Raw genomic sequence first — 13,163 nt, 5'->3', positions numbered from 1 at the left:
TCAACGTTTATTTATTTTTGGGACAGAGAGAGACAGAGCATGAATGGGGGAGGGGCAGAGAGAGAGGGAGACACAGAATCGGAAACAGGCTCCAGGTTCCGAGCCATCAGCCCAGAGCCTGACGCGGGGCTCGAACTCACGGACCGTGAGATCGTGACCTGGCTGAAGTCGGACGCTTAACCGACTGCGCCACCCAGGCGCCCCTGTTCTCGGTTTTTAAGAGTCTCTTATGCTTTGGTTCTCTCCCACTCTAACCTCTGTATTTTTTTTCCTTCCCCTCCCCAATGGGTTTCGGTTAAGTTTCTCAGGATCCACATAAGAGTGAAAACATACGGTATCTGTCTTTCTCTGTATGGCTTATTTCACTTAGCATCACACTCTCCAGTTCCATCCACGTTGCTACAAATGGCCAGATTTCATTCTTTCTCATTGCCACGTAGTACTCCACTGTGTATATAAACCACAATTTCTTTATCCATTCATCAGTTGATGGACATTTAGGCTCTTTCCATAATTTGGCTATTGTTGAGAGTGCTGCTATAAACATTGGAGTACAAGTGCCCCTCTGCATCAGTACTCCTGTATCCCTTGGGTAAATTCCTAGCAGTGCTACTGCTGGGTCATAGGGCAGGTCTATTTTTACTTTTTTGAGGAACCTCCACACTGTTTTCCAGAGTGGCTGCACCAGTTTGCATTCCCACCAACAGTGCAAGAGGGTTCCCGTTTCTCCACATCCTCTCCAGCATCTACAGTCTCCTGATTTGTTCATTTTGGCCACTCTGACTGGCATGAGGTGATATCTGAGTGTGGTTTTGATTTGTATTTCCCTGATGAGGAGCGACATTGAGCATCTTTTCATGTGCCTGTTGGCCATCTGTATGTTCTTTAGAGAAGTGTCTATTCATGTTTTCTGCCCATTTCTTCACTGGATTATTTGTTTTTCGGGTGTGGAGTTTGGTGAGCTCTTTATAGATTTTGGATACTAGCCCTTTGTCCGATATGTCATTTGCAAATATCTTTTCCCATTCCGTCGGTTGCCTTTTAGTTTTGTTGATTGTTTCCTTTGCTGTGCAGAAGCTTTTTATCTTCATGAGGTCCCAATAGTTCATTTTTGCTTTTAATTCCCTTGCCTTTGGGGATGTGTCAAGTAAGAGATTGCTACGGCTGAGGTCAGAGAGGTCTTTTCCTGCTTTCACCTCTAGGGTTTTGATGGTTTCCTGTCTCACATTCAGGTCCTTTATCCATTTTTAGTTTATTTTTGTGAATGGTATGAGAAAGTGGTCTAGTTTCAACCTTCTGCATGTTGCTGTCCAGTTCTCCCAGCACCATTTGTTAAAGAGACTGTCTTTTTTCCATTGGATATTCTTTCCTGCTTTGTGGGTCTAGTTCTGGGGTTTCTATTCTATTCCATTGGTCTATGTGTCTGTTTTTGTGCCAATACCATGCAGTCTTGATGATTACAGCTTTGTAGTAGAGGCTAAAGTCTGGGATTGTGATGCCTCCTGCTTTGGTCTTCTGCAAAATTACTTTGGCTATTCGGGGCCTTTTGTGGTTCCATATGAATTTTAGGATTGCTTGTTCTAGCTTCGAGAAGAATGCTGGTGCAATTTTGATTGGGATTACATTGAATGTGTAGATAGCTTTGGGTAGTATTGACATTTTGACAATATTTATTCTTCCAACCCATGAGCACGGAATGTTTTTCCATTTCTTTGTATCTTCTTCAGTTTCCTTCATAAGCTTTCTATAGTTTTCGGCATACAGATCTTTTACATCTTTGGTTAGATTTATCCCTAGGTATTTTATGCTTCTTGGTGCAGTTGTGAATGGGATCAGTTTCTTTATTTGTCTTTCTGTTGCTTCATTATTAGTGTATAAGAATGCAACTGATTTCTCTACATTGATTTTGTATCCTGCAACTTTGCTGAATTCATGTATCAGTTCTAGCAGACTTTTGGTAGAGTCTGTAGGATTTTCCATGTATAATATCATGTCATCTGCAAAAAGTGAAAGCTTGACTTCTTCTTTGCCAATTTTGATGCCTTTGATTTCCTTTTGTTGTCTGATTGCTGATGTTAGAATTTCTAACACTATGTTAAACAACAGCAATGAAAGTGGACATCCCTGTCATGTTCCTGATCTCAGGGAAAAAGCTCTCAGTTTTTCCCCATTGAGGATGATGTTAGCTGTGGGCTTTTCATAAATGGCTTTTATGATGTTTATGTATGTTCCTTCTATCCCGACTTTCTCGAGGGTTTTTATTAAGAAAGGATGCTGAATTTTGTCAAATGCTTTTTCTGCATTGATTGACAGGATCATATGGTTCTTATCTTTTCTTTTATTAATGTGAAGTATCACGTTGATTGATTTGCAAATGTTGAACTAGCCCTGCATCCCAGGAATGAATCCCACTTGATCATGGTGAATAATTCTTTTTATATGCTGTTGAATTCGATTTGCTATTATCTTATTGAGAATTTTTGCATTCATATTCCTCAGGGATATTGGCATGTAGTTCTCTTTTTTTACTGGGTCTCTGTCTGGTTTAGGAATCAAAGTAATACTGGCTTCATAGAATGAGTCTGGAAGTTTTCCTTCCCTTTCTATTTTTTGGAATAGCTTGAGAAGGCTAGGTATTATCTCTGCTTTAAATGTCTGGTAGAACTCCCCTGGGAAGCCATCTGGTCCTGGACTCTTATTTGTTGGGAGATTTTTGATAACTGATTGAATTTCTTCTCTGGTTATGGGTCTGTTCAAGCTTTCTATTTCCTCTTGATTGAGTTTTGGAAGTGTGTGGGTGTTTAGGAATTTGTCCATTTCTTCCAGGTTGTCCAGTTTGTTGGCATATAATTTTTCATAGTATTCCCTGATAATTGCTTATATCTCTGAGGGATTGGTTGTAATAATCCCATTTTCATTCATGATTTTATCTATCTGGGTCATCTCCCTTTTCTTTTTGAGAAGCCTGGCTAGAGGTTTATCAATCTTGTTTATTTTTTCAAAAAACCAACTCTTGGTTTCATTGATCTGCTCTACAGTTCTTTTAGATTCTGTATTGTTTATTTCTGCTCTGATCTTTATTATTTCTCTTCTTCTGCTGGGCTTAGGGTATCTTTGCTGTTCTGCTTCTGTTTCCTTTAGGTGTGCTGTTAGGTTTTGTATTTGGGATTTTTCTTGTTTCTTGAGATAGGCCTGGATTGCGATGTATTTTCCTCTCAGGACTGCCTTTGCTGCATCCCAAAGCATTTGGATTGTTGTATTTTCATTTTTGTTTGTTTCCATATATTTCTAAATTTCTTCTCTAATTGCCTGGTTGACCCATTCATTCTTTAGTAGGGTGTTCTTTAACCTCCATGCTTTTGGAGGTTTTCCAGACTTTTTCCTGTGGTTGATTTCAAGCTTCATAGCATTGTGGTCTGAAAGTATGCATGGTATGATCTCAATTCTTGTATACTTATGAAGGGCTGTTTTGTGACCCAGTATGTGATCTATCTTGCAGAATGTTCCATGTGCACTCGAGAAGAAAGTATATTCTGTTGCTTTGAGATACAGAGTTCTAAATAAATCTGTGAAGTCCCTCTGATTCAATGTATCATTCAGGGCCCTTATTTCTTTATTGACCATGTGTCTAGATGATCTATCCATTGTTGTAAGTGGAGTATTAAAGTCCCCTGCAATTACCACATTCTTATCAATAAGGTTGCTTATGTTTGTGAGTAATTGTTTTATATATTTGGGGGCTCCCGTATTCGGTGCATAGACATTTATAATTGTTAGCTCTTCCTGATGGATAGACCCTGTAATTATTATATAATGCCCTTCACCTCTTGTTACAGCCTTTAATTTAAAGTCTAGTTTGTCTGATCTAAGTATGGCTACTCTAGCTTTCTTTTGACTTCCAGTAGCATGATAAATAGTTCTCCATCCCCTCACTTTCAATCTGAAGGTGTCCTCAGGTCTAAAATGAGTCTCTTGTAGACAGCAAATAGATGGGTCTTGTTTTTTTATCCATTCTGATACCCTATGTCTTTTGGTTGGCACATTTAGTCCACTTATATTCAGTGTTATAGAAAGATCTGGGTTTAGAGTCATTGTGATGTCTGTAGGTTTCATGCTTGTAGCTATGTCTCTGGTACTTTGTCTCACAGGATCCCCCTTAGGATCTCTTGTAGGGCTGGTTTAGTGGTGATGAATTCCTTCAGTTTTTGTTTGTTTGGGAAGACCTTTATCTCTCCTTCTATTCTAAATGACAGATTTGCTGGATAAAGGATTCTTGGCTGCATATTTTTTCTGTTCATCACATTGAAGATTTCCTACCATTCCTTTCTGGCCTGCCAAGTTTCAGTAGAGAGATCTGTCACAAGTCTTATCGGTCTCCCTTTATATGTTAGAGCACATTTATCCCTAGCTGCTTTCAGAATTTTCTCTTTATCCTTGTATTTTGCCAGTTTCACTATGATATGTCGTGCAGAAGATCGATTCAAGTTACGTCTGAAGGGAGTTCTCTGTGCCCCTTGGATTTCAGTGCCTTTTTCCTTCCCCAGATCAGGGAAGTTCTCAGCTATTATTTCTTCAAGTACACTTTCAGCACCTTTCCCTCTCTCTTCCTCCTCTGGAATACCAATTATGTGTAGATTATTTCTCTTTAGTGCGTCACTTAGTTCTCTAATTTTCCCCTCATACTCCTGGATTTTTTTGTCTCTCTTTTTCTCAGCTTCCTCTTTTTCCATAATTTTATCTTCTAGTTCACCTATTCTCTCCTCTGCCTCTTCAATCCGAGCTGTGGTTGTCTCCATTTTATTTTGTAGCTCATTAATAGCATTTTTTAGCTCCTCCTGGCTGTTCCTTAGTCTCTTGATCTCTGTAGCAATAGATTCTCTGCTGTCCTCTATACAGTTTCAAGCCCAGCGATTAATTTTATGACTATTATTCTAAATTCACTTTCTGTTATATTGTTTAAATCGTTTTTGATCAGTTTCTTAGCTGTCGCTACTTCCTGGAGTTTCTTTTGAGGGGAATTCTTCCATTTCATCATTTTGGATAGTCCCTGGAGTGGTGCGGAACTGCGGGGCACTTCCCCTGTGCTGTCTTGAATAACTTGCGTTGGTGGGCGGGCCCGCAGTGAGACCTGATGTCTGCCCCCAGCCCACCGCTGGGGCCACAGTCAGACTGGTGTGTGCCTTCTCTTCCCCTCTCCTAGTGGGGGGATTCACTGTGGGGTGGCGTGGCCTGTCTGGGCTACTTGCACACTGCCAGGCTTGTGGTGCTGGAGATCTGGTATATTAGCTGGGGTGGATGGGCAAGGTGCACAGGGGCAGGAGGGGCAGGCTCAGCTCGCTTTTCCTTCAGAGTTCCGCTTTGGGAGGGGCCCTGCGGCACCGGGAGGGAGTCAGACCCGCCGGAGGGATGGATCCTCAGAAGCACGGCGTTGGGTGTTTGTGTGGTGCAAGCAAGTTCCCTAGCAGGAACTGGTTCCCTTTGGGATTTTGGCTGGGGGATGTGTGAGGGAGATTGCGCTGGCGAGTGCCTTTGTTCCCCGCCAAGCTGAGCTCTGTTGTCAGGGGCTCAACAACTCTCCTTACCGTTGTCCTCCAGCCCTCTTGCTCTCCAAGCAGAGCTGTTAACTTATAACCTTCCAGATGTTAAGTTCCGCTCGCTGTCAGAACACACTCCGTCTGGCCCCTCTGCTTTTGCCAGCCAGACTCGGGGGCTCTGCTTGGCCGGCGGGCCACCCCTCCGCCCCGGCTCCCTCTCGCCAGTCCGTGGAGCGCGCACCGCCTTGCCGCCCTTCCTACTCTCTTCCGTGGGCCTCTCGTCTACGCTTGGCTCCGGAGACCCCGTTCTGCTAGTCTTCTGGCAGTTTGCTGGGTTATTTAGGCAGGTGTGGGTGGAATCTAAGTGATCAGCAGGATGCGGTGAGCCCAGCGTCCTCCTACGCCGCCATCTTCTCTCCATAAGAGACTTTTAAAGACTGAGAATAAACTGAGGGTTGATGGGGGGTGGGAGGGAGGGGAGGGTGGGGGATGGGCATGGAGGAGCGCACCTGTTGGGATGAGCACTCGGTGTTGTATGGAAACCAATTTGACAATAAATTTCATATTAAAAAAAAAAAGAAATATGATTTGTAAATTATTCTCCCATTTGGTAGGTTGCTGTTTCATTTTGTTGATGGTTTCCTTTACTGTACAGAAGGTTTTTGGTTTGATGTAGTCCCGCTTGTCTGTTTTTGCTTTTGTTGTCATTGTTTCTGGTGTCAAGTCTAAAATGTCATCACCAAGACTGATGGCATGGTATTTACTGTCTTGTTTTCTTCTATGAGTTAAAAAAAATATTTTTAATGTATGTTTATTTTTGAGAGAGAGAGAGACAGAGTGCGGGTGGGAGAGAGGCAGAGAGAGAGGCAGACACAGAATCTGAAACAGGCTCCAGGCTCTGAGCTGTCAGCACAGAGCCCGACGCGGGGCTCGAACCCACAAACCGTGAGATCATGACCTGAGCCGAAGTCAGACGCTTAATTGACTGAGCCAGCCAAGCATCCCTCTTCCATGATTTTATGGCTTCAGGTCTTGTAGTCAAGCCTTTAATCCATTTTGAGTTAATTTTTGTGTGTGGTGTAAGATAGTGGCCCCATTTCATTCTTTGGCACATGTTTCCCAGCAGTATTGCTGGGACTGCCCCTTCTCCATTGTATATTCTTGGCCCCTTTGTTGTAAATTAGTCAACTGTGTATGCTTGGTTTTATTTCTGGACTCTATTATGTTCCATTGATCTCTGTGTGTCTTTTTTTTTTTTTTTTTGGTGTCAATACCTACTGTTTTGATTATTATAGATTTGTAATATAGTTTGCAATCAGGAAGCATGATGCTTTGTTCAAGATTGCTTCGTATTTGGGGTGTTTTGTGGTTCCATACAAATTTTAATATTATCTGTCCTATTTTTGTGAAAAATGCCATTGGAATTTTGACAGGGACTGCATTACACCAGTAGGTTTTTTGGGTAGGGTTGACATTTTAACAATATTAGCTATTTCAATCCATGAACGTGGAATATTTCTCTAATTTTTGTGTCTCCTTCAATTTCTTTCATTAATGTCTTACAGTTTTCAGTGTACAGTTCTTTCACTTCCTTCATTGTTTTATTCATAGGTATTTTATTCTTTTTGATGGAATTGTAGGTGGGATTTTCTTAATTATCTTTCTGATAGTTTGTCATTAGTGTATAGAAATACAACAGATATTTTGTGTACTGACTTTGTATGAAGAGATGGTTTTTTCCTCACTGAATGCTCTTGGCACCCTTGTCAAAAATAATTTGACCACATTTGTGAGGGTTTATTTCGGGGCTCTTTATTTTATTTTAAAATTAATTAATTTTTTATATAATTTATCATCAAGTTAGCTAACACACAGTGTATAAAATGTGCTCTTGGCTTTGGGAGTAGATTCCTGTGATTCATCACTTACATACAACACCCAGTGCTCATCCCAGCAAATGCCCTCCTCAGTGCCCATCACCCATTTTCCCTGGCCCTTCACCCCCATCAACCCTCAGTTTGTCCTCTGTATTTAAGAGTCTCTTATGGTTTGCCTTCCTGTTTGTAACTATGTTTTTTCTTTCCTTCCTCCATAGTCTTCTGTTAATTTTCTGAACTTCCACGTATGGGTGAAAACATATGATATCTGTTTTTCTCTGACTGACTTATTTCACTTAGCATAATACCCTCCAGTTCCATCCACATTGTTGCAAATGACAAGATTTCATTCTTTTTCATTGCCAAGTGGTATTCCATTGTCTATATAAACCACATCTTCTTTGTCCACTCATCAGTTGATGGGCGTTTGGGCCCTTTCTATAATTTGGGAACTGTTGATAGCACTGCTCTAAACCTTGGGGTGCACATGCCGCTTCCAATCAGCACTCCTGTATCCTTTGGGTAAATTCCTAGTAATGCTATTGCTGAGTCATAGGGTAGTTCTATTTTAAAATTTTTGAGGAACCTCCACACTGTTATCCAGAGCAGTTGCACCAGTTTGCATTCCCACCAACAATCCAGGAGGGTTCCCCTTTCTCCACATCCTCTCCAACATCTGCTGTTTCCTGGGTTGTTCATTTTAGCCACTCTGACTGATGCGAGGTGGTATCTCAGTGTGCTTTTGATTTGTATTTCCCTGATGATGAGCGATGTTGAGCATCTTTTCATGTGTCTGTTAGCCATCTGAATGTCTTCTTTGGAAAAGTGTCTATTAATGTCTTCTGTCAGGGCTCTTTATTTTAGAAGATATAGAAAACAAATAATGTATTAGTTTTTTAAGGCTGCTGTAACAGAGTACCATAAACTGGGTGGCTTAAAACAATAGAAATTTTTTCTCTCATAGTTTTAGAGACTGGAAGTCTGACATCAAGGTGTCAGTAGGGCCATACTACCTTCTGTGGCTCTTGGGGAGAATCATTCCTTGCCTCTTTTAGCTTCTGGTGGTTGATGGCAATTTTTTACATTCCTTGGCTTGAAGCTGTACCACTCTGATCTCTGCCTCTGTCTTCACATGACTTCTTCCTTGTGTGTCTTTGTTTCTGTGTCTGTTCTTATAAAACCACCAGTCATATTGGATTTCGGGTCCACTCTAATCAAGTATGGCCCCTTCTTTTTTTTTTTAATGTTTTTATTTATTTTTGAAGGAGAGAGACAGAGCATGAGCGGGGGAGGAGCAGAGAGAGAGGGAGACACAGAATTCGAAACAGGCTCCAGGCTCTAAGCTGTCAGCACAGAGCCCAATGCGGGACTTGAACCCACAAACTGTGAGATCATGACCTGAGCCGAAGCCGGATGCTCAACCGACTGAGCCACCCAGGCGCCCCCAGTATGGCCCCTTCTTAACTAAGCATATGTGCAATACATCTATTTCTAAATAAGGTCGCATTTTGAGGTTCTGGGTGGATGTGAATTTCTGAGTGTGTTTCCTGACTTCACGGCCGTGAATATGCGTGCATATCCATATAGGGTATAGGTGGAGGTAGGCAGCCAACCGAGGAGGTAGGGTGTGCCCCACTTAAAGCAGTTGAAAATATTTCTCTCTCCCTCTACATACACACACACACACACACACACACACACACACACACACACACACCCCTGGAGCTATTGAACTTGGGCTTGCAGGCTGCCAGCTTGGGATACCTCATGGGCCAGAATAATAAGTTTGTTCCAAGTAGAATTAAAAGTCATTGGAGACTTCAATGGCTGGGTGGGGTAATGGATTGGAAGGGGGGCATGCATGGGAGGTGGGAGAATATTGAAGTAGTTTCTCTAATTGTCCTGGCAGTAGATGGTATATTTTAAAAAGTAGGAGCCTGGAAAGTGAAGATGCTTAATTCTAGTTCAGATAGATCCCAGGAATGCGTTGGGGGTAATTTTCCCCCCTAACTTTATTGGTATATAGGGAGCACATCTTTGTTGACTTACTGAACCTCAGTGACTGGTAGTATTTTCTCATGGATTTTCACTTTATGCCAGAAGATGGCAGCATTGTAAAACGGCAGGAAGCTTGTTGGGGATGCTGGACACTCTTTCCTTCATTTGCTTGGGGACCTATGGAGTGAAAGGCAGTCTCCTGTCAGCAGGCTTGGCTCTGCTGCCTCCCCTCCCCCTCTTCTCCCTTCCTTCCCCTTTCAGCTTCCTCCCTGCTGGGTTAACATGGAATGGGCTGGGAGAAATGGGGTAATGGCAGAGGGGGTTAGCACTTTTTTTTTTTTAATATCCTCAGAATAGAATCTCCCTCTTAAACACTACATTGATTATATTATAAATGGCTCCCTCAAAGATCTCTGGGAGGTGAGACCTGAATTATGGGGAACTTAGAGCTATTTTCAATGTTTCAGGAAAGCTATACCTTAGTAAAATGTCAACAGCATATGCTGGGATCATTATGGATTCTATGATACATCTGATTGTCTCATGCTGAGCAAAAGCCCTGATTAAGAGTTTTGAATATCTTTTAATAAGCAGCAATATATTATTTCTAAATAAATTCAGCCAAGCAATTAATGTGGGATTCACTATCATGATGGAGACAAAGCTTGTCTTCAAACACTTAGGAGAGTGTTGTGTTTGGTTCATGGGGACAGCTGCAGAATCTGGGTTTGGAGTTTGACACGTCTCTAGCTTAGCGACCCTCTGGTAGATAATTCCAGTTCTCTGAGCCTCATTTTTCTCATTTATTGAATTGTTATTGGATCAAATTAAATAATGTACATGAAGAACCTATCACAGTGCCTGGCACATAGTCAATACCCAGGAAACTTCCTTTGAAATAATTGAACTCAGCAACAGTAACACATTAAGTTTTAGAGGCCTGCTGTGTACTTGATATTGTGGCCATAGGAAGACTCAAAAGCAATGGATGAGAAGAACACTGGGATTCTCTGGTCTGGGACATTTAAATCACTCTTAATTTTTAGGTATTTTTAGGCAATTGAGCATATTGAAAAATGTCCTCTCTCTCTAGAGTGGGGGACTCCAGGCTAGATGCTACTTTCCTTGCATAGTTCATAGCATGTGGTGGAGTACGCAGGACCAGTTGTTAGCGAGAAAAGCAAATATCAGTGGGTCTTTGCATTTGAATAAAGTCACCGTCAGTTATCTGAGGTTGGCATGGAGGGCAAATCTTGCTTTTAATCTGCATTGCTCTAATTGTCACAGAAGAAACAAGACAGTGATTTGTTACCATTTCTCCCCCTCTCTTATTTCTACAGAGGTGTATAGCCTGCCCTAAAATATGATAATGGAGAAAGGAGTGTGTGAGGCTGAATGTGGGAATTGTTGGGGCAAGTCTTCCTCTTTAGCTCTCTCTGGGCCAGCAGGGGGCAGGAGTGCTCCCTACCCATCTCCTAAGTGTGCCTGGAGCACTGGCCGGAGGAGGTCTTCCAATCATAGCTCAAGTCACAAAGGTATCGGAGGGTTATCTTGTTCAAGTGGCCTTTGTGTACTTGAACTGCTTTGATGACATTGCTTCAGGAGAACTACGAGAAAATCCCCAAGTGGGATCTGAGACCCACATTTTGCCCTGTGTCCTCCCCCTGCCCCACCCCCAGTGCTTTTTCCTTCTCATGAGAAGAATGGACTTCTCATGCTCTGCTCTTTCTTGCTTGTTCTCACCTTGGATATATTATATTCCCCATAGGCCTTATGTTCCTTCTAGACACAGCTCCTTTTCACCCCAATAAGGGAGGAGGATTATGCAAATTCTAAGAGCACAGTTTCAATAGTTTCTAATAGTCCCTTTTTATTAAAATATTTTTAGTAATCTTTTTTTAAGAAAAATTCAAGTTAATAGTTCTTTTTAAAATAATTATGCGAATGGTTCTTTGTTTAAAATTCTCTTTTTTATTGGTGGACTGTGCTCCTGTTTCTGTGTGTGAATCTAGGTATAGGTTTCCATAAAGGATTAGGACTGGCTGTGTCATTACATGAGTTTCTACCCATTGTTTACTGAGTGCACACAAGACGCCAGGTATTGGGAGGCAAGAGTGAGCAAGACACCCTCAAGGAGCTTCTATTTTGTTCAGCTGTCATCTCCGGAAAGGTGAAAGACGATTATCTATTGCTGCACAACAACACCGTAGTGACTTAAAATAGGACACATTTAACTTATATTTCCTTGTTACTGTGGGTCAGGTCTGTGGGAGTGGCCTTGCCCGGGTGGTTCTGGCTGGGGGTCTTTCGTGTGACTACGTTCTGAGGGCGGCAGAGGCCACAGCCATCAGAAGGCTTGCTTGAGGCCAGAGAATCTGTTGTGAAGATGGCTCTCTCACACGGTCCTTGGCAGGAGGCCTCAGTTCCTTGCCACGTGGGCCTCTCCATAGATGGCTTGAGTGTCCTCAGGACATGGCAGGTAGCTTCCCCCAGAGTGAACGATGAGAGAGAAGAAAGTTTCAGTTTTTTCTATGATGGCGTCACAAGCTGTGAATTCTGTCACCTTGTATTTGTTAGAAATTAGTTGTTAAGGCCAACTCTCACTCTTGCTTCCTCTCCTGAGGGGAGGGAGACCAAAGAATTTGTGGACTTATTTTATTTATTATTATTATTTTTTAATGTTTATTTGTTTTAAGAGAGAGCACATGTGTGTGTGTGAGTTGGGGAGAGGCAGAGAGAGAGAGAGAGAGGGAGAGAGAATCCCAAGCAGTCTCCGCACTGTCACCATGGAGTCCAACGCAGGGCTCAATCTCAGGAACTGTGAGATCATGACCTGAGTCGAAATCAAAAGTCAGACGCTTAACTGACTGAGCCACCTAGGTGCCCCGGACTTATTCTATTTTTTATTTTTTATTTTTTTATATGAAATTTATTGTCAAATTGGTTTCCATACAACACCCAGTGCTCATCCCAACAGGTGCTCCTCGATGCCTATCACCCACTTTCCCCTCCCCCCACCCGCCATCAACCCTCAGCTTATTCTCAGTATTAGTCTCTTACGGTTTGCTTCCTTCCCTCTCTGTAACTTTTTTTTTCCCCCTTCCCCTCCCCTCTGGTCTTCTGTTGAGTTTCTCAGGATCCACATATGAGTGAAAACATATGGTATCTGTCTTTCTCTGCCTGACTTATTTCACTTAGCATCACACTCTCCAGTTCCATCCATGTTGCTACAAATGGCCAGATTTTATTCTTTCTCATTTCCAAGTAGTATTCCATCGTATATATAAACCACATGTTCTTTACCCACTCATCAGTTGATGGACATTTAGGCTCTTTCCATAATTTGGCTATTGTTGAAAGTGCTGCTATAAACATTGGGGTACAAGTGCCCCTATGCATCACCACTCCTGTATCCCTTGGGTAAATTCCTAGCGGTGCTATTGCTGGGTCATAGGGTAGATCTGTTTTTAATTTTTTGAGGAACCTCCACACTGTTTTCCAGAGCAGCTGCACCAGGCTGCATTTCTACCAACAGTGCAAGAGGGTTCCCGTTTCTCCACATCCTCTCCAGCATCTACAGTCTCCTGATTTTTTCGTTTTAGCCACTCTGACAGGTGTGAAGTGATGTCTGAGTGTGGTTTTGATTTGTATTTCCCTGATGAGGAGTGACGTTGAGCATCTTTTCATGTGCCTGCTGGCCACAGACTTATTTTAAAACCACCACAAAGATGTATAACTTTGTGTTTATATATCT

This window comes from Prionailurus viverrinus, chromosome F2 (genome assembly GCF_022837055.1).
Source record: "Prionailurus viverrinus isolate Anna chromosome F2, UM_Priviv_1.0, whole genome shotgun sequence".
Classification (NCBI taxonomy): Eukaryota; Metazoa; Chordata; class Mammalia; order Carnivora; family Felidae; genus Prionailurus; species Prionailurus viverrinus.
This window is presented reverse-complemented; position numbering follows the sequence as displayed.